Raw genomic sequence first — 25792 nt, 5'->3', positions numbered from 1 at the left:
GGGGACGTGCTGTTCAAGCATTTCCAGAGGTGAAAAATTTTTTATTAATGAAAGAGAATTCTTTCAATTGTAACATTTTAAGCCAAGATTTGGAAAAGAGATAATAAAAGCTTTCAGGTCAGGGATGGTTTGTTTAAGTTAAGGAAGATAGCAAAGAGAGGGACATGAGAGGAGTAGGGAAGATTGGATTTACTGGAGGGTAAAGGGGAGCCAAAGCAGGTTTGGGGTATGAAGTTCAGCGGGCTGAGACAGCTCAGGAAAGGGAAGAGGGAAACAGAGGCAGGGAAATAAACAGGGAAAATGCTTTGGTCTAAAAGCCCATCATCGCAGGCACTCATTAATAGTCACGAGAGCAGCAGGCTGGGTTCGGCTGAACTCGAATCGGTTCGGCCGAGCTCGGCTCCGTTCGGTCGAACTCGGAACCGCTCGCTGCGTTCGGCTGAGTTCGGCTCGGTTCGGCCGACCTCGTAATGGTCACTCGGTTCGGCTGATCTCGCGTAGGTTCGGCTGAACGCGGCTCCGTTCCGTCGCGTTCAGTTAACCTCAGCTGAACTCGGATCGATTCGGCAAATCTCGGCCAGATTCGGGCCTTCGAGTTCACTCGGCCATTTTCGGCCACACTCGGCCATTTTCGGGTCTTCGGCCAAACCCGACGTTGCTCCGCAGTGCAATGGCGGCCTCTGGCAGGACGCCGTGAGGGGACAGAGGGCTGGAACGGCCGCCTCATCCCGGGTGCCGGGTGTCCCGGTCCCTGCCCACCCCCGTGTCGGCCGGAGCGCGCCCTGCAGCGCAGAACGCGGCCGTCGCTCTCCTCCGGCTTCCCTGTTCCTGCCGTGCCAGCGGCAGCTGCGCCGGGAGCGATTTGCCCTGAGGCGGGGATGGGGAAAATCCCCTTGGTTCGGGCAGCAGCGCCGGGAACGAGCGAGTGGTGCCTTCGGCTGAGTGGCCGGAGGGGACGGAGGTGTGCAGGGGTCACCTGGGTCGGGTGGGATCCACGGGGGGACGTGTGTCCTTTTGGCACTGCTGCGTGGGAAAAACTGCTGCGTGGGACGAGTTTGTCCCGGGACTCGAGGCTCTCTGGGATCGTGTTTCGTGGAATAAAGCTCGTGCCGCCTTCCCGGCTGCGGTGCCGACGTTTTGTAGTGTGAAAAAACAAAGTTCACTCTTCAGAGTTTTTAAAAGTTTGTTAAGGGATAAAAGCCAGCGCTGGGGTGCTTGTCTGTTTGCCAAGAGCACCCGGTTACCTGAACCCGTGTTCTCTGTATTCTGTTACATTACAGGCTTGCGTGCATATTCATAAGAACTTATACATATTCAAAGATTCCTTTGCGCTTAGATGTTCTTTTGCTTGGCTTTAACCTTTGACTTGTCTTCATGCCATCTTATAGATTAAACCAATACATTTTATTTCTTCCTGTGATGCCATCCTGCTGTATTTTCACTCCCTGATAACGAGGGTCAGTCAATTCTTTTTTTTCGGTGCTCTGGTTTCTGTTTCCGTTTTCTTGTGTTTCAGATAAGACAGTCCCCGAATGTGGGAAATCACCTAATTATTTTACACTATTTTCTGAGTTAGTAACGTGTAAAAAGCTTTTTAACATTTCACAGTCTCTATTGTGCTATGGTGTAGGATAGTATATATGACACTACTGTTTATGGAAGCTATACGGTGCATACATAAACTGACAGATTATACTTTATCAAGAGCAGTAATTACAAATTGTACTCTATCAGCATTTTTGTGGTCAATAATAACTTGCCAGAGCTAATACATAAATGCCAAAGGCAATAACTATATTTGTTATTTACAGTACTTAGGTGGACTGAGCTCTGTTTTCTCGGAAGCAGCGGGATGGGTGTCCCTGTGCCCACCCCCATGGGTCACAGAGAGAAGCTGCTTCTGTGGTTACAGCTGAGGGTCAGTGGGAAAAACAGAACAGTCCTGATGGAAACTGGTGGAAAAACAGTTTTTGTTTGGTTTTGGACTTGATGTTTTCCTCCTGACCCCTCTTGATCCGGGTGTTTTGCCTTAGGAAACAGGAGCTGGCGACAAAGACATTTTGTTGTCCTAGAAGGGAAAAGTTTATTTGTATTTATTTCCTGACCCACCTGGAATGATTTGGATCTCAGGAGGCACCTGAGAACCTCCTTTTGTGTCCCGGGTGGGGTCCTGGCTATAAAAGGGGTAAAAGCTGGAGCAAGAGTGGGGAGAGATAGGAACAGTGCTTGGGACCAGTGAGACTTTGGGGAGTTGCATTGGGAAACAGAGCTGAGAGTCCATGAGAAATGAGAATACTGCAGCTGGAGTGCTGAGAATGGAGAGTCTGCAGTGGATGTTGTCTGGTCAGTCTCCTGTTGTCCCATATCTAATGCTGTGCTGTCACCAAGTCACCTCCCAGGTCTGGACACCCTCAAGGCAGGGGTGTTTTTTAAGTATTTTAAATGCTGCAGCAGCTCCCTCCCTACATGAGAGCTGCCTCAGCTTGGATGAGTGTGAGGATATCCAGCTCTTCCTTAGGGCTTGGAGCATGGCAGGCTGCAGAGCTCATGTTAAATCTTGTTTAAACACTTTTAATATCAAAATATTTTAAAACAGAGACTTTGAGGAAATAACATATGTAAGTCTGTTGCAAGTATGGGTACAAACTGTCTTTATTAAAGATCCACATTGATGGATGTTTTGCAAACCACTCTGGGGACAGAATGTGTCCCAAAAGCTTCATTAACCCCTTGTCTTCTGCTGGTAGGGCAGTGTCTGACACTAGGTCTCAGGAGCTGTGTGGAGACTCCTCTCTGGAGCAGGGTCACGCCGTGAGGATGAGCCACAGAGGTTCAGTTGTTGGACCAGGTGAGGATCTCTTTCTGCTTGGTAATTGTTGTTGCTGGCTTTAATGTCACGGCTGCAGTGTTCCTTCAGACCTTGTGCCCTGCAACAGCACTTACAGCTCCCGTGCTGGGCAGGAAACAGTTCTGGGGTAGGCCTTTCAGTCTCATCAGTGTGCATTTAAATCAAGTGTTTATTTCCATCAGTCTCTGGTTTGGCACCCTCGGTCCCACGGGACAGAGCTGTGTGAAGGCTCAATCCCATCTATACCAAGTCCTTCCAGTGTTTCCAGCAGCAGGTGCTGGAGGCACCAAGGGCTGCCTTTTGAGCCTGGCTCTCCCCTGGGGTTTTACAGAGGGTTACAAATTCTGCCCTTCGGGATCTAATGTTTATTTTGAACATTGATCCTACAGCTGGATAGTTCAGCTAGCAGGGATTAGAGTCAGCTCTTGGGCCCAAAACAGATTTTTTTTTCCCACAAAGACTGACTGAACTTCCTGAGATAGCATACAGATGATGCACTAGACTTCAGAGTTAATAGTGTTGGTAGGTGATTATGATGAGGTTGAACTGAAGTTTTCTTAGAAAAGCCATCAGGTGTATTGAAGATCTATGGCAAACAGGTGGTTGGTACACTAGCTGATCGTAGGTCTTGGGCTTTTCTTCTTCTTTCCTTTAACCTGTTCTTAAGAGGACCCTGAAACTGCAAAATTGAAAGGCGGGGGGGTGAACGTGGGGGAGGAAAGTTGATTTTCATTTTTTTAAGTATTGCTGTGGATTTTGGTATGTCCTCAAAGTGACACTACCAAAACAGAATTGGAATAACCAAACTTCAGGAGTCTGTACTTAATTCTTTTAATGTGTTTGTGTGGGTGCAGGAAATGCCAAATCCCAAAGCAATTCTACGTCTGTAACTTCAAGTGCAACATCTTCAAAACCAAATGCTCATTGTGGGCTTTTCACAGGGATGCAAATGGTCTAAAGGCCTTTCTTGTATCCCAAAAGCAAAAAAACCTTTCTCTGTGAGGTTTTGGAGGGGTTTCTCTTTGGGATTTCTTGTGATGCAGCATCCCGGGTATCCCTTCCTTTGTGCAAAGTTCATTGGTAAAGGATTGAATAACTGACACGTGGGGTCTGGGATAAAAATGGTTCTGTTAAAATTAGGCAAAGAATGCAGTAAGAAAAATGAGCATCCTTTTAATGTCTGAAATAGTTAGGAAAAAAATGCTGTAAAAGGGCACTTTTATCTGTGAATTGGTGTCACCTCTCATGGATAAAACCCCATAATGAGCAATCACAGCAGAAGTGTGATAGCCAGATCCTTTGAGTTCCGCAGTGGACCTAATGTTCTTTTCCTCCTCTCTTTCAGGACAGGAAAAATCTTTAAACTCCTCCCATCTTTGCCAGAAGCTTTGGTGTTTAAGCAGCCAAAGCCAAGAGGCTTCAGCACCAGGGGTGTGCACTGGAGGGCTCCTGGTCCTGCCCACGCTGTCAGAGGGATGCAGGGTTCCTCTTTTCCTCTCTGCTGGGATTAACTGCCTAGGGAATGCCATTTCTGACAGCCCAACCCTACACCTGTGTGCTGGAAAAGGGCATCAGGGAAGAGGCAAATGCCAGAGTTCCTTGGGGATGATGGAGTTGTGGTGTTTGGCTGTGCCCAGAGGGGCAGGTTGGGCATTGTTTGTGCACCTAAGGACTGGTCTGGGGGTTTAGGAGCTCTCAGTGTATTCCCAGCTCTTCCAGGGCTGGCAGCTGGTGCGGGGCTGGGTTGGGCTCGAGGCAGGCACTGGCCCCGCACAGATGCAGGGGGAGGGCTGGGAGGATTTGGGAGCAAGGCGAGGAAAATGAGGAATGGTGCTGGGCAGAGTGATCGGCCTGTGCTCGTGTCAGCGCAGCCGTGCAGGGCACTGGGATCTGGGTACAGCTCCTGCTCGCCTGGTGTTCAGGGATGCAGGGTCTGAGGGACTGGGTTTATCTGTGGCTTTCCAGGTCAGCAGGAACAAGAGGAAATGTGGTGCCAGAGTTGTGTCCCATCAAGTTGTGCTTCCTTCTGAGGACAGAGTCTCTGGGTTGAGCTTGTGAGTGTCCTGCAAGTGTTTAGATGAGCAATCCAGGAAAAAGGGAGCTTGGAATTGCATCCGCTGCTGGAAACATTGCCTTAGGTCTGCTTAGTTTGTGTCTGTGAGAAGTGGGATATGGGCTGGAGGTGTGCTGTTGGGAACAAAAGATGGAGTACACATCTCCAGGGACGTGTAGTGAAGGACTGAGTTGCAGAGAAGGGGAGTAATTATAAATGATACCAATACTTCTCCCAAAACTGGGGTGAAGCAGTGATGGGGGTGGTTGGGTTTGGTCCTTGTGCAATTTTTAAATTCTGGTGTATGATTTACTGTCCAGTATCTTTCTAACAAAAGCTGACCCAAATGTAGGTTAAGGATTAGAACTTGGGTCCATTCACTGCAAAGTCTTGCCACAGCTGGGGACTGGGGTGATGACCACTCTCAGCAAAGGTTACTTATTAATGTTACTTACTAATACTGTCAGATTTCCCTCATTGCTAGGCAGGAAAGGTGAGGGTTTGGATCAGGAAACAAGGCCTGTGTGATGGTTGGTTTATTGTGTTTTGCAGTGAGCCAGGGCTGGCACAAGGATTTGTGCGGGTACTGATCTGGCACTGAAGCTGTTGCCCTTTGGAGTAATTTCAAAGGTATGATTCTAGAACCCTTTGGAGGCTGGTTTTGGAATGCCAGTTGTAGCTGGATCTCGCTCCAAGTGCAGCAGTCCAGGTGAGGGTTCTGACCTCTCCAGATTTGTGCTTACCTTGGTACAGACTGGGGGTGGAGCAGGTTCTCCAGGGAAGCGGAGATCACTGAGAACTGTTGCTCTGAAAGCAGAGACTTGCTGGGATTCGCTTTTGCAAAACTGACATGAAGTTTGTAAAACCAGCACAAAATTCTAATTCCCATGGGTTTTAGGGAGGAGCTACTGGTCACCCTGAGAACTAGATCAGAACTGGCTTTTGTGATAAGAGTCTGATTTGGTATCCTGATTTGGTATGATCTGTGTGGTTAAAATGAAGTCCCAGCCCCAGACAGAGGCTGATGGTTTCTGCTCATTGCAGAACACGAGCTCCAGTGCTGTGTTGGGAGTGTTTGCTGGGAATGTTCCTCATCCCTGGGAGCGTCCTTTTGTTCCTGGGTGGCCGGACAGAGCTTTTGGGCCTGTGAGCCTCAGAGTTGGATTGCAGAAGTCCCTGGAAGGGAGAAGGACAGGGAGGATTGTCAGAGTGGGGCTGTCACACCACACCTGGCAGTCTGTGCTGTGTGCTGGAGGTTGTTGTGGATTTGCACTGCGGGGAATGAATGTCCCCTTCCCAATTCAGTTCAACAGATCCAAGGGCTCTTAGAGGAATATTTTATTCTTTACTTCTCTTTGTGATAATTTAATTTCCACCCTGCCATGAGTGTTTTTTTGATTTCTCTAGGAGAAAACGTTACAGCAGAGGAAGTTTGCAAAGGAGCCCAGAGTTGTGTTTGGAGCAGAGAGCTGCACCTTCCTGTGCTGCCACAGCCTGACCATAGCCACGTGGAACAGCCTGAGCAAAGGGGATTAGGGGCAATTTCTGATTCCCCAGTGAGAAGAACACAAACTCACAGCCATTCAGGCCTGACAGTCCCCTCCAGCAAGAGCTTAGCACACATCCACAGAGGTAAGTCCAGCATCTGGAAGAAAAATAAAAAGAAGGAAAAGGTGATTTATTTTGCCTCAAAGTTCTTTCAAGTTTTTAAAGCCCAACCAACATTTGCTCTTGATTTTGGTTGGGTGAATCATGAGCAGTGGGCTTAGATCATGCCATTCATCTAGCTGAAAACCTGGTGTACTTTAGAGGGAACACAAGAACTGTTTGTGTAGGAAAATGTGAGGGGATGTCAAGGGGAGTGAGGTGGCATTTTTGAGGGAATTGCTGAGGTAATGGAAGGGTGACCAGCAGACAATTTCTCTGGGAAATCCAAGGCCGCTCAGGACTGCAGCCAGGGCTCTCCAGGACTGAGTGGTCATCACTCAGGACTCACTGTGTCCTCTTTCCTTGGCAGCAGCTGGCAGGGAAGGGAGAGGAGGATCCCTGTGGGATGAGACTGGAGAGAGCGAGCAGAGGAGCGGCCTCAGGCTGGAGAAAGGCAAAGGAACCACTGTGGTGTCACCAGGGCACCTGTGAGGAACAAAATGGACACTTGGAGGCCAAATGGAGGTGAGGAGTGGATGGTTTGGGGCAAAATGTGAGTTAGTCTACAGTGAAATAAGTAGGGATATTTTGGAGAGAGAAGCTGAGGTGATGAGTTCACCCACCTTGGCACAAGTTGTGTTGGCAGAGAGTGGGGCCGGAGGTCAAGGTCAATCCAAAGCCAACCTGCTCAACCTCTAAATGCCACAATAAGTTTTACAGGCTACCCACTGAGGGATTAAAAATATATAAAAATGAAACCAAGAGCATTAATGAGATTCCTGGGAATCCCATTACCTCACTGTCATGGAACTCTTAACATAGTTTTGAGCTTTTGATGACAACAATGTATTTCTTTATTTGGATTATTCAGTGTGTGGGCTATGGGGTTTATTTGGATTTTAAAGCCCTCATGGTAGCCCTGACACTGCTCAGGAGCAGGTAGGAAAAGTAGAGTCAGAACTCCTGGCAGGCACAGGGTGTTTTCCCCCAGACTGGATTGTGGAGGAATTGTCTGGGACCTGGCTTGTCTGTCTGGGTGATACCACTCGCTATGATTTGTATAATTCCAGTTTGTATAATTTAATTTCCAAAACTTCCCAGCCCAGGGGCTTGAGCTGACAGGGCAGGACAAAGATTGTTCTCTTTGTGGTGCCCAGATTTGGGGTTCTCTGTCAGCTTTGCTAGTTCAGATTAATTATACCCATAGCCCTGAATTCCCTGCTCAATTCCTGCTGCAATAACCTCAGGGCCTCACAGAGAGTGGATATTCCCATGCAGAGCTGCTGCCTTGGATGCCAGCTGCGTCAGGAACCGGCAGAGTTTCCAAGGAAGCTCAGCAGCATTGGGATAAGGACAGGTTTATATTCTATGGAACTGGCTATTTATAACCCTCACCCCAATGATGTCCCTGGGGTCAGTTGACAGAGTTGCCTGGAATTCAGCTGATTCTCCCCCCTCCTCAGCTCAGGCTCCAGTTGATATTTCAAAGGAGAAGAAGGCGGTGGCTGGATGCACTTCTGGCCTGTGCTGAGGCAGCCCCTGTGCCCACAGGAGGACATCTCTCCCTGCAGAAGCTCAGCTTTCAGAGCCTCAGCAGTAGCCTCTACATGTTCTTTTCCCTCAGTAAAGGAATGCACATCCTCACCTCCAGTGGGATCCACCTGTGAAAGCCTTCTGTCACTTCTGCACTTCCAGCTGGCTCCCTGGAAAGGTCCAAACTTCATCCCACTCTAACCTCTCATTTTAAGGTATCTCCAAGGGCTATTGCTTGGGATTTAGTATCTGTGAGGAAAGATTGCCTTGGCTTCAATGCTGCTGATGGAGGATAAGCCTCAAGCTGGAGAGGAGGGAAGAGATTCAGGGTGGCCAGGACATACCTGGCAGCTGTATAGGATCTCTGAACCAGGAATTGCTGTCTGAGCCACGGCCCTTGCTGCCATTCCCAGGTAATGCCAGCTGCTCCTTAAGCTCCTGGGCTGTCGGTGGCCTCTGTCCAGGCAGAAGCATCTCCCCATGCCTCATCAGAGCAGCTCGTGGCCGAGGAGCCGTGGTGCAGGCACAGCTTCTCCCCTGCAGTTACCAAGGATGAGAGATGCTGCTTCCCTTCCAGGGGCTTCTGGCTGCCTCCTGCCTGGCACTCGCAGCCAGCTGGGACACACTGAGGGAACACAAGGAACATTGCTGGCAGCGAGAGGGAGACACCAAGGCCTCTGGGCCAGAAAAGCAGCCCTGGCCTCAGCAGCTGCCACTGTTTTGTCCTGACAACACTCACCTGCAGGAAACACCCCCTGCCACTCTCCAGAAGCGCTTTGGCCACGGAGCAAGGTAACCCTCAGGACTTGTCTTGTTCACTTCTCCCTGCAAAGGGACATTGCATGAGCACATTTACAGCTGTTGGGTAAATCCTGGAAAGGGCAGAAAAATCAGGGTTATGGGGAAGAGTTTGGTGTTGTCATGTTAGGTGCTAGCTAGTTCTGCCCTACAGCCAGTGCAGGGGCTGGTGTGTAAAGCAGCATTAAGAGAAGAAAAGGAGCTGCATTTATATAGGAGTTCCTTACTGGCAGTAGTAATTCCCATCCCACCCAGGACCTTTGTCATGACCTTGACACTGGGAGCAGGGTGTTGAGAAGGCAAAAATTCTGTGTTCAGTGCATAGCTGGGCCAGTCACTTCTCATAATTTAACTCCATGATCCTCATGGTTCTGGAAATAAAGAATAAATTGTTTTCACTGGCTTCTTAACAGTAGAGGTTTTTCCACTGGAGAGTATGAGCTGCAGAGAAAGTGGGGGACAGGAAGGAGAAAATCAGGTCTCAGCTGGCAGGTGTCGGATGAGCAGGCAGAGCAGCAGCGAGCGCCGGCAGGGCTCCAGTCACACACCGGGCACAATCGGAGCAGGAGCAGCAACGCCTGGGCCCCAGCGGCCATCCCGGAGCGGCTGCTCCCGGCCGCGGCGCTGCAGCCCCGCTCGTTCGGTAGAGGTCCCCCGGGGATCAGGACACAGAGGAGGGGGAGGCGGGCGCTGCTGCTCGCAGGGGAGCGCGGTGGCCTCGGGGAGACCGGGCTGGGGGGGTTCGGCATCCCGCGGGGGCTGCGGGGCGGCTCCGTGTCCGCCAGGAGGCGCCACGCGGGGCGGGAGGCGGCGCCGAGGGAGCGGCGGTGCCCGTGGGGTCCCGGGGCGGCACGGGCGGTCCCCGTGCCTCGCCCGCTTCCAGCCGCGATCCAGCGTCTGCTCCAGGGAAGCGCCGTCCTCCTGGCGGGCCCGGCACCGGCACAGCTCCGGCTCCCCGCGGTCATAGCAGGAGTATACCCAGAGCCCCGGCGGGATCCGAGCCCCGTGCCGACCGCAGCCGGAGCGGCTCTTCACGCCCGCGACGATGCCGGTCCCGATCCCAGCCCCAATCCCACCTCGATTCTCCGGCCCCGGTACGCACACCCCAACCGCCGAGGAAGAAGCGGCTCTGCCCGGCTCCCACAGCAGACACCGGCGAGACCAGGACCCGAATCCCCGAGCTCACCTGAGCGCCTTGGACACCGCGCAGCGCCGGGAGTAGTCCCAGATCCGGATCTCCGCACAGCTCTCCGAGCGACGGCCCTGCCGCACCCCGAGACAAGTGTCCAGCATGGAAAGCGGGGAAGACGCGGATCCGCCGGGATTTACGGGCGCGGGGCGGAGCGGGGCCCCGGGGGCGGGGCCAGCACAGGTGTGTGCACAGGTGCGCGGGGCCCCAGAGCGGCTGCGCGGGGCGGGGCCGTGGGGGATTTAAACCGCGGGGAGGAGCTGGCGCAGCTATTTACTCCTCTGTGCTCGGGGTGGGAGGCTGTGGCCGGCCGGGCCCTATATCTTTTTTTCGCTGTATTTCTTTTTTTCTGCATTTTTTTTCCTGTTGCATTTCTGTTTCTCTATACCTCTCCTCTCTACCCTCCCTTCCTCCCCTCCCCCGCCCCCTACACCCTTTCCCCCCCAACCCCCCCCCCCCAGCCCTCCCCTCCCTCACCCCCACCCCCCCCCCAGGCAGTCCCCCTCTCTATTCCCCTACTCACCCCAACCCTTCCCTATTCCTCCATCCTGTCCCTCTTCTTTCCCTCCCCAACCGGGCTCCCCCGTGCCCCCTCTTCCTGCTCCCCTTCCCCCCCGCCCCCAGTCTCTCTCCACCTGCCCTCAATCCTCCTTCTTCCTGCAGCCTTCCTTCCCCCCACTCCATCCCGGCTCCTCCCGCTCCCTTTTCATTATACCTTCCCCCCAACACCTTCCTCCTCCTTCCCCTCAACCTGCTCTCAATCCTTCCTTTCCTTCCTCCACCCTGCCTTCCCCCAAGCCCCCTCCCCTGCTGCCCTGCACATCCCAACCCCTCCACACCTGCCCTCTGTCCTTGTCACCCTCCCCACAAACACCCTCTCTGCTCCCCTATTCTCGTTTTCCACTTCCCACTTTCCTTCTTTCCTCGCAGCCGCGGGGCGCGGGGCGCCGGAGAATAAAGCCCAGAGGGCCGGAGCCTGGCGCCCCCCGCCTTCGCTGGGGTCCCCACACGGGGCCGAACCCGCTCTGCGGGTCCCCCCATTCCGGTCCAACACACCGCCCGACACTGCCGGACCTGCGGCTTTCCCAACATCACACTGGAGGCGTCAGGGCGGGCCCCCTCCTCAGGAGGGGGTCCTGGAGGGAGGGGGTGTGGGTAGATTAGGGCGGACCCCCTCTGGAGGAGGGGGTCCGGCGGGAGGAGGGGGGTGTCAGGGAGGGCCCCCTCCGGGGGAGGGGGCGGGGCAGAGGGGGTTGCTTCCCCCTCCACCGGACCTCCTCCTCCGGAGGGGGCCCGAGGGGCCATTCGTTTGTCTGGGAATCTTTTTATGTCTCTTCACGCTGCGGAGTGACGTGACCGCCCCTCTCCACCCCCCGGGCCCCGGTCCGGAGAAGGGGGCCCCCGGGAGGGGTCCGGGGCGAACTCCGTCCGGAGGAGGGGGCGGGGTGGAGGGTGGTACCTCCCCCTCCTATCCCCGCTTCCTCCCCCGGACCCCCTCCTCCGAAGGAGGCCCGTCCAACCCCCCCCCTCCCCGGGACCCCCTCCTCCGGAGAGGGGTCCTCCCTAACCCGCTTCCCCCCCACCGACCCACCCAGGACCCCCTCCTAAAGAGGGGGACCCCCTAACCCACCCCTTATCCCACCCCCACCCCACTCCTGAGGAGAGGGTCCACCCTAACCAACCCAACTTCCCCCCCAGGACCCCCTCCGGAGGAGGGGGCCCTCCCTGGACCCCCAGTGTGATGTGTGGGAAGCCGGAGTGCCGGCGCTGTGTGTGAACACCATCACAGACCCGCCGAGCGGGTCTGGCCCCGTGCGGGGACTTCAGCGGGGGCAGGGGGCGCCGGGCTCCGGCCCTCTGGGCTTTATTATTCTCCGGCGCCCCGAGCCCCGCAGCTGCGGGAGAAGAAGGAGAGGGGAGGACGGGGAGACAGGAGAGATGGGGGGTTGAGGACGGGAAGGGAGTGGGCTCGGGCTGTGGAGGGAAGCGGGAGTGGAAGGGAAAGGCTGGGAGGGGGGGAAGAGGGACGGTAGACAGAGGAGGGGGAGCGGGGAATAGAAGGGAGTAGCGGGGTAGGGACAGGAGAGGAAGGAGTGGGGGGGGGCTGGTTTGGGGGCATAGGAGGGGAGGGTTTCAGGGCGAGATGGAAGGGGGAGAAAGAAAGGGAATACGGGGAGAAGGAAGGAGGGGTAGAGAGAAGGACAGGAAAGGAGGCCGAAGCCTCCACGCCTCACCTGCGGAGCCCGCACAGGTAGCTCCCTCCCGCACCGTGCTCTGAGTGAGCAACTGGCCGACGTGGCGATTTCCGGGGACTAAATCACCTCGGCTCCGCCCCGCGCACCTGAGCCGGGCCCGAGCCCCGCCCCGGTACCGCCCGGCTCCGCCCCCAGTGCCACCCGGCTCCGCCCTAGGCCCCGCCCCTGCCCCGCCTCACGGACCCCTGGCTCCGCCCCAAACCCGCCCCCTGCCCGGGATAGGGGCGGGACCATCGCTCGCGGCCCCGCCCCTCACACCTGAACCGGGGCTGCTCCGGGCCCGGAGCCTGGGGCTTTGAGGTGGGGCCGGGAATGGGACCGGGAGTTCTGGTTCAGATCCTGTCGGTATCCGTTGGGGGTCCAGACTGGGAGTTTTGCCGGAGCCGGGAGCCTTGGCGGGGGCCGGGGCTGGGCAGTCCACGGCCCGAGCCTCCCCGGGCCGGTAGGGATAGAAGCCCGGTGCTCGGGCCGGCGGGCCCTGGCGCTCCCGGCGCGGGCCGAGCAGTGCCGGCGACGGGTGTCCTGCGGCTCTGGGCGAGTCCCGGAAGGCTGGGGAAGGCAGCAGCCGCTGCTGCTGCCGCCCGGGGCTTTTCCCCGGGTAGGGCTAGGAGCAGGTGGGGAGGTTTCCTCGGGCGGAGGCTGGGGGACAGGCTCCTCGTGGAGGAGTTTTTGGGGGGTCGGGCGCATGGTAGCCCAGGAGGAGTGTGGGGTGTGAGGGAGGGATGTTTCCCTGGAAGCGGATGTACCCGGCTGGGCTGTGTTCCCAGGCAGGGTGGGAGGTGCTGCAGCTGAAATAAACTGGAATACAGTGATTCCCCACATCTATTTGTGCTGCCCCACAGAGACACAAGATGGGACCCTCTGTGCACGGAGGGTGCCTCCATCTCAGTTCCCAAGCTCTTCCCATAAAATGGATATGGGGTAGGGGGTGGGCAACATCCTTGCAGCTGCCCACCGCTACATCACACATGGGGTCAGAGAGTTGCAGTGCTGGCTTTTAACTGCCAAGTGGCATGTTTTGGGTGCTTGGAACATGCTGAGGAGGTTGGGTTTGGCGCTCAGAAAGGGACTAAGTCCTGCATTTTCCACAGTTGAAAATGGAAACTAAATCCAGCAGGTTTGGGTCCAAAGGCAAAAATTAAGTCTTGTGTTTTCACCTTTTGAGAACAGAGACTAATGTTGCATTTTTGGGCATTGAAACCAAGCTCTGGAGAATGATTTTGGGTCCCAAAAGCACAGCCCGATATTTGTGAAGGTCAGAAAAAGTAAAGTCCTGCATTTTCTTTTCTTGAAGCTGCAGGTAAAATCCTCCATTTTCCCAGGTCAGAGAAAGACACTACCTCAGTGTTGTGCTTTTAGGGCTCAGAAGCAGAGGGTAGGCAATGCCTTTCTGAAGCTCAGAAAAACGCTAAGTCCTGCATTTTCTTTTCTTGAAAATTCAGGTCTAGTCCAGTGTTTCTGGGACTCAGAAAAATGACTAAGTGCCACTTCCCAGAGACTTGGAAACAGCAGCTCAGCTGTTTTCAGCCCCAAAACAGAGGCTGGGGGTGGGCCTTTGGGTGGGAGGGCTGGGGATGAGGACCCTCTCTGGAGGAGGGGGTCCAGTTGCCTTGGTCCCCAAACGTAGGGACGCTGGCACGCCCCAGGCTGTTTCGAGGGTCTGAGATAGTCTCAGGAAATAAAAGCACTTTCCAGCCCCTTTTCCATGTCTGTTTATTGTGTGCAGCCACTACAACAGTTATGACTTCTATTTAAACAATAACTTTATGACAGTTAATAGTTATGTGCAATTGATGACAGTGAGTTATTTACAACTTGGCCAAAAGCCCAGGTAACTGCAATTAGCTGGAGCTTTAAATTTGTTTGTAACAAAGAGCAGCAGTTACTAAGCCAGAGCTGGAAGGAACTGGAGCAGCCATCAACTGCAGCATCTCAGATCCAGAGCTGGAATGAAGAACATGCCACAGCCAGAGCTGGAGGTTCAGCAAGCTGGACTGGGTAACACCTGCTAGTGAAACAAGCAGAAGGAACAGAAATCACCTGGGTCCTCAAATATCCTGAGCAGTAAGTCAGCACGGGTCCATCAGCAGGAGCTGGGAGCACCAGGAAGAGCTCTTGTCCAGAGTGTGCATCAGCTGGAGCTGTAACAGGCATAGGCGTCCCTGAGGGAGAGCTGAGCTCACCTGCAGCTGCAGCATGAACGTCTCGTGGTTGGATCTGGAATCAGTGCACCCCGGATTCCTAGCCAGGCGCAGGCATGGATGTCCCTTATCAGGAGCTCTGAGCAGCAGGAAGCCCAGCCTCTTCCACCAGGGAGTGAAGCCAGGCCAAGTGCCACTCTCTGCGTGGAGGTGTCTCCCAGTCCCATTGCTGAGAGCAGAAGCGAGGCAGGGGCTGTCCTGGGGACGTGGTGCAGCAGCGTCTCCTCTGGCTCTGCAAAAAGGGGGTCAGTCAGCATCCCAGGGTGCACAGCACAGCCCCACAAAACCCACAGGAGATGCCTGTCCCCCTCCCAGGCAGGGGCAGCCCTTCCCTCCCTGCTGCCCCCCGCTTTGGGCACAGGCTGCCCAGCACTGCGCACCGAGGACGGGGAGGGGAGGGAGAAATTACAGCGGGAGAGCTCAGGGCTCAGCCCAAAAAATGCACGTTTCTGCCCAGAAGAGCAGAGGAGGAGGCACAGACTGCTGCAAGCCCTCTGCTCAGTGAGGGGCACTGTGGGAACCAGCCACCCAACAACACTGGGGCTGGCCTGGCCCAGCACCTTCCCCCACCCTGCCCCAGAGCAGGACCAGGGAACCACAGACTGTGCAGCACATCCTGATAAACATCTCTGAGCCAGGCACAGCACAAACCCTGATCCCAGTGTGAACATGCCACAGGACATGCTCATCAAACAATGCTGAGCCAAGCCCAACACTGAGAATCAAACGGAACAGGCCACAAAGGGCCCAGAACAACCAGAAGCCCCCTGGGAGGGGGAACAGGGCAGGACTGTCCCCAGCCCATCTCTGACCAGAAGCCAGACCAGCAGCAGCACTGGGTGACTGCTGACGGTGTGGGGAGAAGCCGCCCTTGGGCAGCTCTGGTGCAGGACCTGCTCTCAGCTTCCTTCACAGCAACGGGCACAGCTGAATCCCAGCCCCAGTTCCTGTCCTGACCCCCCTGCAGCCAGGGCCCTGTCTAGGAGCACTGCCAGTGCAGCCCCAAACCACACCACAACAGGACGGGCCACACAACCAGAAACCACAAGCACAACCATTTTCTTCCCAAGGAACAGCCAAGCACAATGCAGAGGCAGCCACAGCCACGACCATGGCCCTGCTGCAGCCTGCTGCCAGCCCCAAAGCGGCCCGCAGCAGGGCCAGTACCAGAAGCCACCAGCACAGCATGTTCTCCTCAGCCATAGCCTGGCACAATTTCCTCAGGCCATGTGCCTCTGGAGCACTCCTTCCTTCCCACCTTATCCTGCCGCCTTCCCCAGAGTTGCCTGGCTCAGAACACTCACCTGGGCGCATCCTCCCATGCCAACCTCTCTTGGTGCCATGCTGGGGCCGTGCTCCTCACCTGGGCTCATCCTCCCTTGCCAGTGTGCCCAGGGCTGCTCCTGTTGGGGCCGTGTCCAAGGCTGAGCCCCTCAGCCAGTCCCTTGTGCTGTTTCCTGCACGGAGACAGTCCCTGGTGAGGAAGAGGCTGCAGCTTTTCCTCTTGGAAGACAAAGCTCTTGCCCCAGCAGGAGCTCCCAATCCACACCACAGGTCCCTGCAGGCAGCAAAACGCACTGGTGAAAGCAGATGCTGCTTCTAAGGACTGAAGCCGACCCCTGTGGGCCCTTACCTGCCCCTTTTCTTGCAGTGGTGCAGGGGCCTGGTCACCCCCCTGAGTCCCCCTGACAGCTGCAGCTTTCCGGGCAAACAAGAGCCCCTGGTGCCTCTCAGAGGTGTCTCCTGGGCAGGCTGGGCCTAGGGCTGGTGTAGAGGCTTTGCCTCCTCTCCTTCCCCCTGCCGTGGCTGTAGGCCCCACCTCCTGCCCCCCTCCAGCCTGACCCGCACTGTGGTGGCTCTGCCTCCCTCTGGCGAGCCTCGGAGCAGGGACCCAGCTGTGCCGAGCCGGGCTGCCCAGGCAGGGCCTCTAGACAAGGCACAGCTGGCTTGGAGTCAGGGACAGTCAGGAAACCCTTCCCCACACTTACCGAATTTCACAGGAATGACCCGGTGGCTGCAACTGCCCCATCCTCTGCGAGACCCTAATCGGTGGAGGCCCATTTTGGGGAGCAGTGCCGGGCAGCCTTCTCTGCAGCTTCCCCGCAGCTGAATCTCTGCGAATATGTTTGGAAAACACTTGTGTAGGTTCCAAGTTCCAGAGCACCGCCTCGCTCCCTTCTCCTACCATGTCACACTTTGCTGCGGGAGAGGCCCCAGGCCGGGGGCTGCCCTGAGCTCCCGGCACAGCCTCGGCACAGCTGCCCCTGGCCCCCGGCTGAGAACCGCAGGCCGGGATAGCCCCGAGGTGGGAGAGCACACGTACTCACCCTGGGTCCCAGCTCCGGAACGCCTCGTCCATCCCCGCAGACATCCAAAGGTCTCTCCACGCGCACAGTGCAGCCTGGAAGGGCCGGGGGACCCCGGCCCCTTTGCCCCAAGCAGCAGCCAGTCCCGACCACACGGCCAGGCAGCGTCCGGCTCCCCGTTACAGCCCAGCCACCGCCGCGGGGACCGCGCCTGTCTCTCCCGAGGCCCTGCTAAACCACAGCTCCCATCAGGGCCTCGCCGGTCCCCCACAAAAGGCCGCGGGGCGCGCACGGCGCAGGCCCGGGCCGGGGCCTCTTTCTCGGCGCTCCGCCCCGGCCCCCGCGGCGCAGCTCCCGCCGAGGCGCCCCCCCCGCCGAGGCGCCCCCTGCGGGACTCTCGCCGGTACTGCGGGGAGCCCCCAGAGCGGCCCTAGAGCGCCCCCTGCCGGAGCCGAGCCGGTGCTGCGGCCCCACAGCGGCTCTTCCCGAGTTCCAGCGGTGCCGGACCGCTCCGGCGCTCGCCGCGCTGCTCCAACGCCGGGCACAGCCGCGCCTGCACCCCGCTGCCGAGCGCGGGCCGCACCGCGGCTCCTCGCTGCTCGCTGCCCGTGGCACCTGCGCCTGTGACGGGCCCGACGCTCTGCGTGGGCAGAGTGAAGCAGCCCCTCCCACCCCCGGCCCTGTGTGCCTGTAGGGCCCTGCCCGCTCCCGGAATGGGACCCGTGTCACCCCACACTGGCAGCCAGGTTTGGTCCCTGATCATTCCCGGTGAGAAGCGATCCCACCTCTTCCCCGTTCCCGAACGGCTGCTGCTGTCAGAGGTGCCCGGCGTGGAGAGGGGGTAGCCGAGTCGCATTTCACACGAGACCAGTTCGTGGTCCGAAGCTGAGCCGAATCGAGCCCTGCTCAGCCGAACGGAGCCGAACCGAATCTAGCTCGGCCGAACCGATTCGAGTTCAGCCGAACCCAGCCTCCTGCTCTCGTGACTATTAATGAGCGCCTGCGATGATGGGCTTTTAGACCAAAGCATTTTCCCTGTTTATTTCCCTGCCTCTGTTTCCCTCTTCCCTTTCCTGTGCTGTCTCAGCCCGCTGAACTTCATACCCCAAACCTGCTTTGGCTCCCCTTTACCCTCCAGTAAATCCAATCTTCCCTACTCATCTCATGTCCCTCTCTTTGCTATATTCCTTAACTTAAACAAACCAGCCCTGACCTGAAAGCTTTGTTTTCAGTTAGATTCGGCTCGGTCCAGCTCACCTCGTCTAGGTTCGGCGGAACTGGTCTCAGTTGGTCTGAACACAGATCCGCTCACTGGGTATGCCGAATCGGCTTAGTTAGGCTGAACTCTGAGCCGCTCGCGGGGTTTGGCTGATCTCGGCTCGGTTCGGTCGAACTCCGAACCGCACGCTACGTTCGGCTAACCTCGGCTAGGGTTCGGCCAGGATTGGAGCTGCTCGTGCATTTGGCTGAGTTTGGTGGAACTCGGAGCCAATCGCTGGGGTCGGACGAGCTCGGCTCGGTTCCGTAGAACTCGGAGGCGCTCGCTCCTTTGGCCAAGCTCGGCTCGGTTCCGTCAAACTCGGAGCTGCTCGCAGGGTACGGCTGAGCTCGGCTCAGTTCGGCCGAACTCGGAGCTGCTCGCTGCCTTCGGTCGAACTGGGCTCGGTTCGGCCGAACTCGGTGCTGCTGGCTGCGTTCGGCACAGCTCGGCTCGGTTCGGCTCCCTGAGGGCAGCGCGGGAAAGCGGCGCCGCCTCACGTTGAACACGCACAGCTCGGGGCTCTCCTGCTGCCGCGTTCCGCGGGCGGCCCGGCCATCGCACGGACACGAACGGGAGCGCGGGGTCGGGCAGGAGCTCATTGGGCAGTGACTGCAGTCGCACTAATTAATGGTCATGAGAGCAGCAGGCCGGGTTCGGCCGAGCTCGGTGCCACTTGCCAGGTTCGGCCAAGCTCGGTTCGGCTGAATTTGGTTCGGTCCTGCTGTGCTCGGTTCACTCACAATTCCTTATGAGAGGCATGACTGCTCTTCCCTGCTGTCCCGGGAATGGAGCATCAGTTGGGCACAAGCCTTGGAAAAAGCCTCATGAGCAAGTGTCCCCCTGAGATGGTCATCGGGTGCCGGGAGAAAGAACCACCACACCAGGGTGGTTATATCTTGTGGGGACAAGAATTACCCCAGGCAAAGCCTCACAGTCACGCCCCAGGGGTGAGGGAGCTTGACCACAGCATGTCTGGGGACACAGGGATGGACCTCCTCCCCTAAATTCCCAGAATGGGGATCCCCTAGGGACCTGCACTGCAGAAACTGCAACAGAAACCAAAGCAATCATCAAGCTATCACCAGCAAACCTAGAAATACAAGCAGACAAACCCAAACCAAAATAAAAAATGGCTGGAGGAAACCCCAGATCTCCTGGAAGGCACAGACCAAACTGACAAGACAGAGTTTCCCTCATCACAGTGCCCTGGGCTGTGCCAGCTTTCCCAGCTTCCTTCACAGGGAGAAGGGTGTGCCAGGGATGCCTGCAAGGAGCCTTCTGCAGCGGGCACCTGGAGAGACGGGCAGGCAGGGCACCTGGCATCGCGGAGATGTGAGAAGCCAGGCCCCAGCAGGCAACAGTTATGAACTGGGCAAAACCTTCCTCCTGGAAGATCAAAGTTTCTCTGGAAAAAAATGCAAGTAATCCAGAGCAATCTGTTTCTCTAGGAGATAAGAAGGAGTGGGCAATCGCATGGGAAATGGGGAGCAAGTGGGAAGTCTGTGTGTGTCAGCTCCTGCCTTGGTCACAGGAGGGAGTGGGGTTTGTCCTGGCAGTGGCGGTGTCACAGACAGAGGTACAAACGTAGCTGACAAAGCCCTGCTGTCCACAGCAGCTGCCCATGGCGCACTGCATCAACTGAGAGTGGAAGCTCAGAGCCAAAGGGAAACAGTCTCCTTTACCTCTGTGAAGGACTGTGTGCCCTGTACATCTCCAGGAAGGTCACAGCCACTCATCAGCTGCCTGAGCACCCATGGCTCTGTTGGATAGCTTCCAGCCAATGCAGCAGAAAGGAACTCACTCAGCGTGGCTGTGCCAGGGGTTGTATGTGCATCTCCACAGCCTGGAAAGAAATCAGAAACAGGAGAGAACATATCACAATTCTGGCCCTTCCAAAAGAAAGGAAACTCAGTCACGTGATTGAGGGACAGCCAGTTAGTCCTGGACTGTGCAAGTGCTTTAATTCCAGCTATGCACATAAGGCTTTAGTATTCCGTGTAGCTGAGACCTGAGTGTTTCTCCCTGGCTCAGCCCCAGAGTCCAGCTGGACGCAGGAACTGGGCCACATCCCTGCCATAGGTAATGAGGCCTGTGCCTGGGCATCAGCCTCCTCACTGCTCACCACGGGCACTACAAACCAGAAATCCAATCTTCTAATGACAGCTGCAGCTGCTGAACAGTTTGGGCTGATGGATATGGTGCTGAGGGATACTATGAACTTGTTGGCAAGAAGCTGCCGTTGATGTTAAAAAACCTTGATATGAAATTTGACACAGTTACCTGATGGTTTTACCATCTTGCCAAGGTGGTGTGTTGAACCCAGTCGCAGGAAATCTCTGTTTCTCTGACCATCCTCTGAGACAGGCTGTCCCTAAAATATCTGGCAGTCAGAAAGCACAGGCTGGGAAGGAGCTGCCAAGGCCCAGTGGCCGCGGACGGTGTCTGTGCTTCCCCCTCTCCCAGTCTGCCAGAGAGCTGAGAAGCATCTTCTGGCCGGGTGTGCCATAAGCTGTCAGCCAGGTCTGCATCAGCTCCCCCAGGCTCTGAAAACACTCTGAAAAGGTGCCTGTGACCGAGAGCTCCCTACTGACCCGAGCCTGAGCTTTATTTCAGTCCCCGGAGCGCGGCAGGACCGTCCCGCTGGCCACGCGAGCCCTGCGCACGCCGAGACGGGGGAGTCGCTGTCCCCAGCGGTCCCTGCCCCGTGCAGCCCCGCTTCGCCGCCCAAGTACAAGTGTCCGCTCCCGGCTCACTCCTTTCCTTCCTTGCCGGCTCCTTCCTTCGCTGCCGGCTCCCGTTCTTCGCTGCCGGCTCGCTGTTGAGCACTTGCGCCCGGTGGGAGGGGCCCGTCCGGCTGCAACGCGCCCTCCCGCCCGAAGTGCCACCGCTCCGAGACACCCCGGCTCGGGCGGGCTTTGCTGCTGTTAAAACCGGTGCTCTCACCGCTTCATCTCGGTGATGCTAAGTTTCGGTGATTAGGTCGGGTTGCCACGTACGAGACAGCAACAACTTTCCCCGCTTCAAACTCCCCCAAGCTCTGCAGCGTCAGGAGTGTTGGCTTTGTTGCCCCGTTCAACAGCCCGGCAAAGCCAGAGTCCCTCGTTTCTGCGCTCCTCTGCAGCGTCTGCCGAGGGAGAGCCCGAACGAAACAGGCCTGAGGATTAAATGTCCGTGCCTGTACACAAATAATCGGTCTCTGCACCTGGACCCCAGTACAGACAAGGGAGGGAAGGCAGCACTGCTGGCTGCTCCTCCCCTGTGATTGAGCAGAGATTTGAGATAGCCAAAGCTGTCGGACACCAACAAAAGTCTCACTCTGTGCTAGAAATCTTTCAGTGCTAAATGCACATTGAACCAGCCTACTTATCATTTTTCTTCTAGTGAAGCATTAGCATTAGTGTCAAAGCTTGTTAATGTGATACAGACATTATCCAGTGAATATATATATTCCCAGCTCACTTTGGGTGTGTTGCTATACTGAACAACGTGGGAGGGAACGGTGGCTGTCACTTCTCCTTATGCTGCTGTTCAATACAGCAGGGGGCTGGCTGGCCTGGGCTGGCCTACCTTGCTAGGAGAAATCTGGGGGGAGTGACAGAATGTTTAAAGTAATGAAATATTGGCATTGAAATTATTATTTCCAAGTATCTATTTCTGACACATTTGTTGGAGTAATTACTCTGGGTAGTATTTTTTACTTCAGGCAGTAAGTTAGGTGTATCAGCTTCATCCTGAGCAGGTATCAGCACGTTCCCAGAAGGAATGTTAGCTTCTGTCCAACCCACTACAGAGGCCAGCAGGAGTGGTGCTGGTGCACATCTGAAATGAAGCACACTTTTACTCAGACTGCTTTGTGAAATTTTTGTTGAGATGTTTCTGCACACCTTCTTGTGACATGTTGAATTTAGAGATGAGCTGATAAAGGCAGGAACACTGTTGTGTCATCACTGTCTGAGTTTTTGAAGATTTCAAACCCCTTCGTATTAAGTCCTAAAATTTTGACCATTACTTATGACATGGATGACACCACATCAATTTCTTTAAGGAAGCCCTTAATACAACTGCAAACTGAAATAATTGCTCCAGAGCACAATTGCCCCAGCTGAGTGCTTCTGAATTCACAATTACTATGCGCCATAGAATGGCATAAGTCTCTTCTTCACCTTTACTGAGAAAAGACTGGATGCCCGGTCTCAAATCCCACAGCCAAGGCTTTTTTTCCCTCATTCTCAAAGACACCCTGGATTGCAGCACAGTTCTAACACAGTGGTGTCAACATAGAGCGTTACAGACCAGATGCTGGCTAAACCTCTGGCTAGGCAATAGGATTTGTCCTGGGCACCACCACAGCTCACGAAAACACTGCTCAAAACACACTATTCTGACCAAAAGATGCCTCTCAATACAAAATTTTCACTGGATGCAACCCTTCCCTTCACAAGTACTCAAGTGCCATCACTGTCATGGTCACAACTCACGCACTGCCTGGGTTCTCTCAAGTGGTGGTAACCTGAGGCATCAAGAAGCAGCATGAACAGGTTATCTGTTGTGACTGTGTCCTACATCTCACTCCTTTTCATGTTCCCATTAACTGCTCAGAATGGTGCTGGTTTCCAGCCTTGGCTCACTGACTGGTGTGATCAAGACAGAGTGATGTAGTCCTCACATATGCACAGATGCTGCAGACCCACTTCAGACACTGATGAAGTATCCTCTGGGATTTTCCAAGTCTCCTTCTTCCCTCAAGAGTTTGGCATCACTGCATTTATTCCAAGTGCTGTACCCTCACATCAGGATTTATTTGGATATTCTACAAATATATGTACATAAGCAGCTTTTATGTTAGCTACATATATCCTCCAATGAAACTCTCCATCATGAGTCATGTTTCCTTAAGGAAGCTGGCTCTGCTAAGATAATGAAGCTAAATTCAGGTGGCCTGGGGCAAACCCTTTGGCAGATATGTGTTTTCATTCCTGTAGTCTAAATGAGAATCTTTTCAGGGTAATCTAAAATATCCCTGGACCTCACTTCCTTAGAAAAGAAATTGTACTTGGTACCATAATGACCTTAGGAAACAAAGCTTAATTTAAACTTAAAAGCATCAGCCACAATTAAAGCACTGCTTCATTTTTCTAGGATCTGTTTAAACCACTGCCAGTCAAATCATAATAGGGGCCACTGACCTTAAGTTTCTAACAAGCAATTAACTCTAGCAAGCTTCCTAAAAATTTAGTCCTTTAGTGAATTAGGAAAAAAACCCCACCAAAACAAAACCCAAACAAAACCCAAAAAACTACCAAAAAAACCCTACACAAACAATCAAAAGAAAAAAACTAACAATCAAACAAACAAACCCCAAAAAACCCCACCCTCCAATAGGTGAGTCCGAGCAGGTTCATTCTAGAGCACCATCTTTCGTTATTACCAATTCCACTGAGTTAATTACAATCATCTTCTACCCAACTCTCATCCCCCAAACCCAAGAACTTTGTTGGTTCTTTTAAAGCAAGGATCTCTACCTCCACACATCAATTTTTAGGTCAAAAAATCCAAAAACCGAGGGGTTCCAGGTTAACAGCAGCAAAACCTGATGTTTAGAACAACAGCTGTTGTTCCAGTACCTGACAGAGATACCGCCCCAAACTTTATTGTCTTGTGTTCCACTTGTTCTCCGTCTGGGGCAGTCTCACACTTCTGAGCTCCACATGACCCCAGTGCTGAGAAGCTCTAAGGAGGTACCTGAAGGCAAGCTTTAAATAAACACAAGACTTACATTACCCCAGTTTACTGTCCTTTGCCTTGAAGAGCTCTTAAATGTTTCATTAAGTGTAAAATTGCAGCACTCTAACTGCTGTCTCATTACGCATCAGAATAAACAGCTGCTTATTGTAATGGGTTTCTTCAGGCAGCTGCTAACGGTTCTTTTGCCACATGCTGTGGTCTGTGCTTAAATATTATTATCGGAGGCTGGCTCTGCCAAATACACTCTGTGGCTGCCTGCAAGGTAAAAGCATCTTTGAAAGCTCTACCAGCCCTACAGCAGCTGTATGGCATTAAAGAAATGTGACAACTTTTGAGCCACTGAAATGGTAAAGCTTCCTCCAATCCCAATTTTCTAGCTGAGTTTTGCCAGCAAACTGCCTAGAGCTTGGATTCTTCTCCAATAAATCTACTGATATCTGAGTATGACATTTTCCTTCTGCTTGCTTATGTGTTTGCTTCATGCTAGGAAGTGCCAGTCATATTTCACCAGTCCTGGAGACCCAGCTGGACATTTAAAGACAAGTTTCCAGATTGTTCCAATATATCTATTATCAGAGCAAAAACAGATGGCAAACCTTACAGAGAGATTGTGAAACTGCAGGTAGAAGTCATAACAAACTGGCAAGCAAATGGCAATGCATTGCTCTATCCAACATAAATCAAAGACCATGGAGATGAAGTAAAACTGCCCACAATTCTGTCCTTGCTCACAGAGCAGCTCCCCAGAACCCAGCTGATGATGAGAGCAGGTTTTTGTTTCTCTCATGTGGACCTGTCCTCTCACGGCTGAAGATGCTGTATGGTCACTTCCACTTCAGCTTGGGTGTTTATGCTCACAAAAATTCTCTAAAAATAACAATAGTTTTTCAGAGCTTCTTTGTTGCCCGTTTTTATAGCAAACTTGAGTGTCTGTTTCTGATTTTATGCCTCACTGTTATTTAAGTTGCTGCTACACTGATTGTTTTCTCTAGCAGTTCAGGATGTAGGCTGTAAAGGAGCCCTTTCCAATAATGTGTTCCAAAAAAACCCTAAACCTACCAAGCTACCACAAAAGGGAAATACCTGTTACTTTGGTGGGAGGGCATGAGAGTTGTGGGGGTTTTGTTGTTGTTTGGTTTTGTTTGTTTGTTTGTTTTTCTTGTTTTGTTTGCTTTGTTTTGTTTTTGTTAGTGGGCTTTTATGTTTGGTTTTTGTTTGTGTTTGGTTTTGGGGATTTGTTTATTCTTTTTTAAAGAATCTATTACAGCTGCAATAAAAAGTCATGAAGTCCTTTACACCTTCCCACTTTCTGCCCACCCCTTAGCATGATTTTATATCTCTGGGATTTGGAGACAGTTGTCTCCCATTTGCTGGTGATCTTATGACCTTCTACAAAATACCAGACCAAGTGCAGAGCAGAGAACTACTTGCTTTCTCATCTCCCAGTTGCCAAATCTGGTCAGGATTTCACGAAGGCACTCAGCACATCTACATAAACCCATACCCTGTGTGCAGCCTTGCCACCCAGCCATGGGAATACTGCAAAGAGAAACTCGAGTCCTTGATGCCTGAATTTCCCTGCTCGAGCTTTAGTGCACTACTCTTAGCACAGGCTCTTAGCAGGTGGCTGTATCCAGGGAGAGAGAGGCAGCTTTGCAGGCTGGCACCAGGTGGTGTCACCTCCCTAGAAGAAACATGCTGGGAATGGAACACAAGGTACTGCATTGAATTGGGAGAAACAGCTGTCTGCCAAGCTCCACAATACTCCTAGATCCAGGCACCAGTTTCTCCCAGGAGAGCTGCTGCCATGAATATGTGCCCACCGTTGACCATAGGAAGCCAGTTACAGAACTCATGCCTACCACACCAGATAAGGAAAGGGATCAGCATTGTGTGACTCCTAAATCAACGTCAAATCAAAGCACTTCCTTAGAAACAAGGGCAGGAGAAGCTTGT

The 25792-nt window shown here is 54.1% G+C and overlaps 4 long non-coding RNA genes across 5 annotated transcripts; 1 reads left to right on the top strand and 3 right to left on the bottom strand.

Annotated features, from left to right (window-relative positions):
* The first annotated feature begins 6387 nt into the window (after positions 1–6387).
* On the top strand, positions 6388–7586 carry LOC137472779 (uncharacterized). The gene is made up of 2 exons (XR_010998413.1): positions 6388–6533; positions 6929–7586. It is a non-coding gene; the product is annotated as an uncharacterized lncRNA (long non-coding RNA).
* Positions 6411–7277, bottom strand: LOC137472780 (uncharacterized). Its single transcript, XR_010998414.1, has 3 exons — positions 7172–7277; positions 6898–7034; positions 6411–6546 (listed from the first exon to the last, which is right to left on the bottom strand). It is a non-coding gene; the product is annotated as an uncharacterized lncRNA (long non-coding RNA).
* Positions 7587–14000: 6414 nt separating the features above from the next.
* Positions 14001–16165, bottom strand: LOC137472775 (uncharacterized). 2 transcript variants are annotated; one of them, XR_010998410.1, is made up of 3 exons: positions 15829–16165; positions 14507–14824; positions 14001–14328 (listed from the first exon to the last, which is right to left on the bottom strand). It is a non-coding gene; the product is annotated as an uncharacterized lncRNA (long non-coding RNA). The 2 variants fall into 2 exon arrangements; XR_010998409.1 differs by having other exon boundaries at positions 14507–14756.
* Positions 16166–21722: 5557 nt separating this feature from the next.
* Positions 21723–23727, bottom strand: LOC137472778 (uncharacterized). The gene is made up of 2 exons (XR_010998412.1): positions 22766–23727; positions 21723–22152 (listed from the first exon to the last, which is right to left on the bottom strand). It is a non-coding gene; the product is annotated as an uncharacterized lncRNA (long non-coding RNA).
* Between the last annotated feature and the right edge of the window lie 2065 nt (positions 23728–25792).

Source organism: Anomalospiza imberbis, chromosome 4, assembly GCF_031753505.1.
Source record: "Anomalospiza imberbis isolate Cuckoo-Finch-1a 21T00152 chromosome 4, ASM3175350v1, whole genome shotgun sequence".
Lineage (NCBI taxonomy): Eukaryota > Metazoa > Chordata > Aves > Passeriformes > Viduidae > Anomalospiza > Anomalospiza imberbis.
This window is presented reverse-complemented; position numbering and strand designations above follow the sequence as displayed.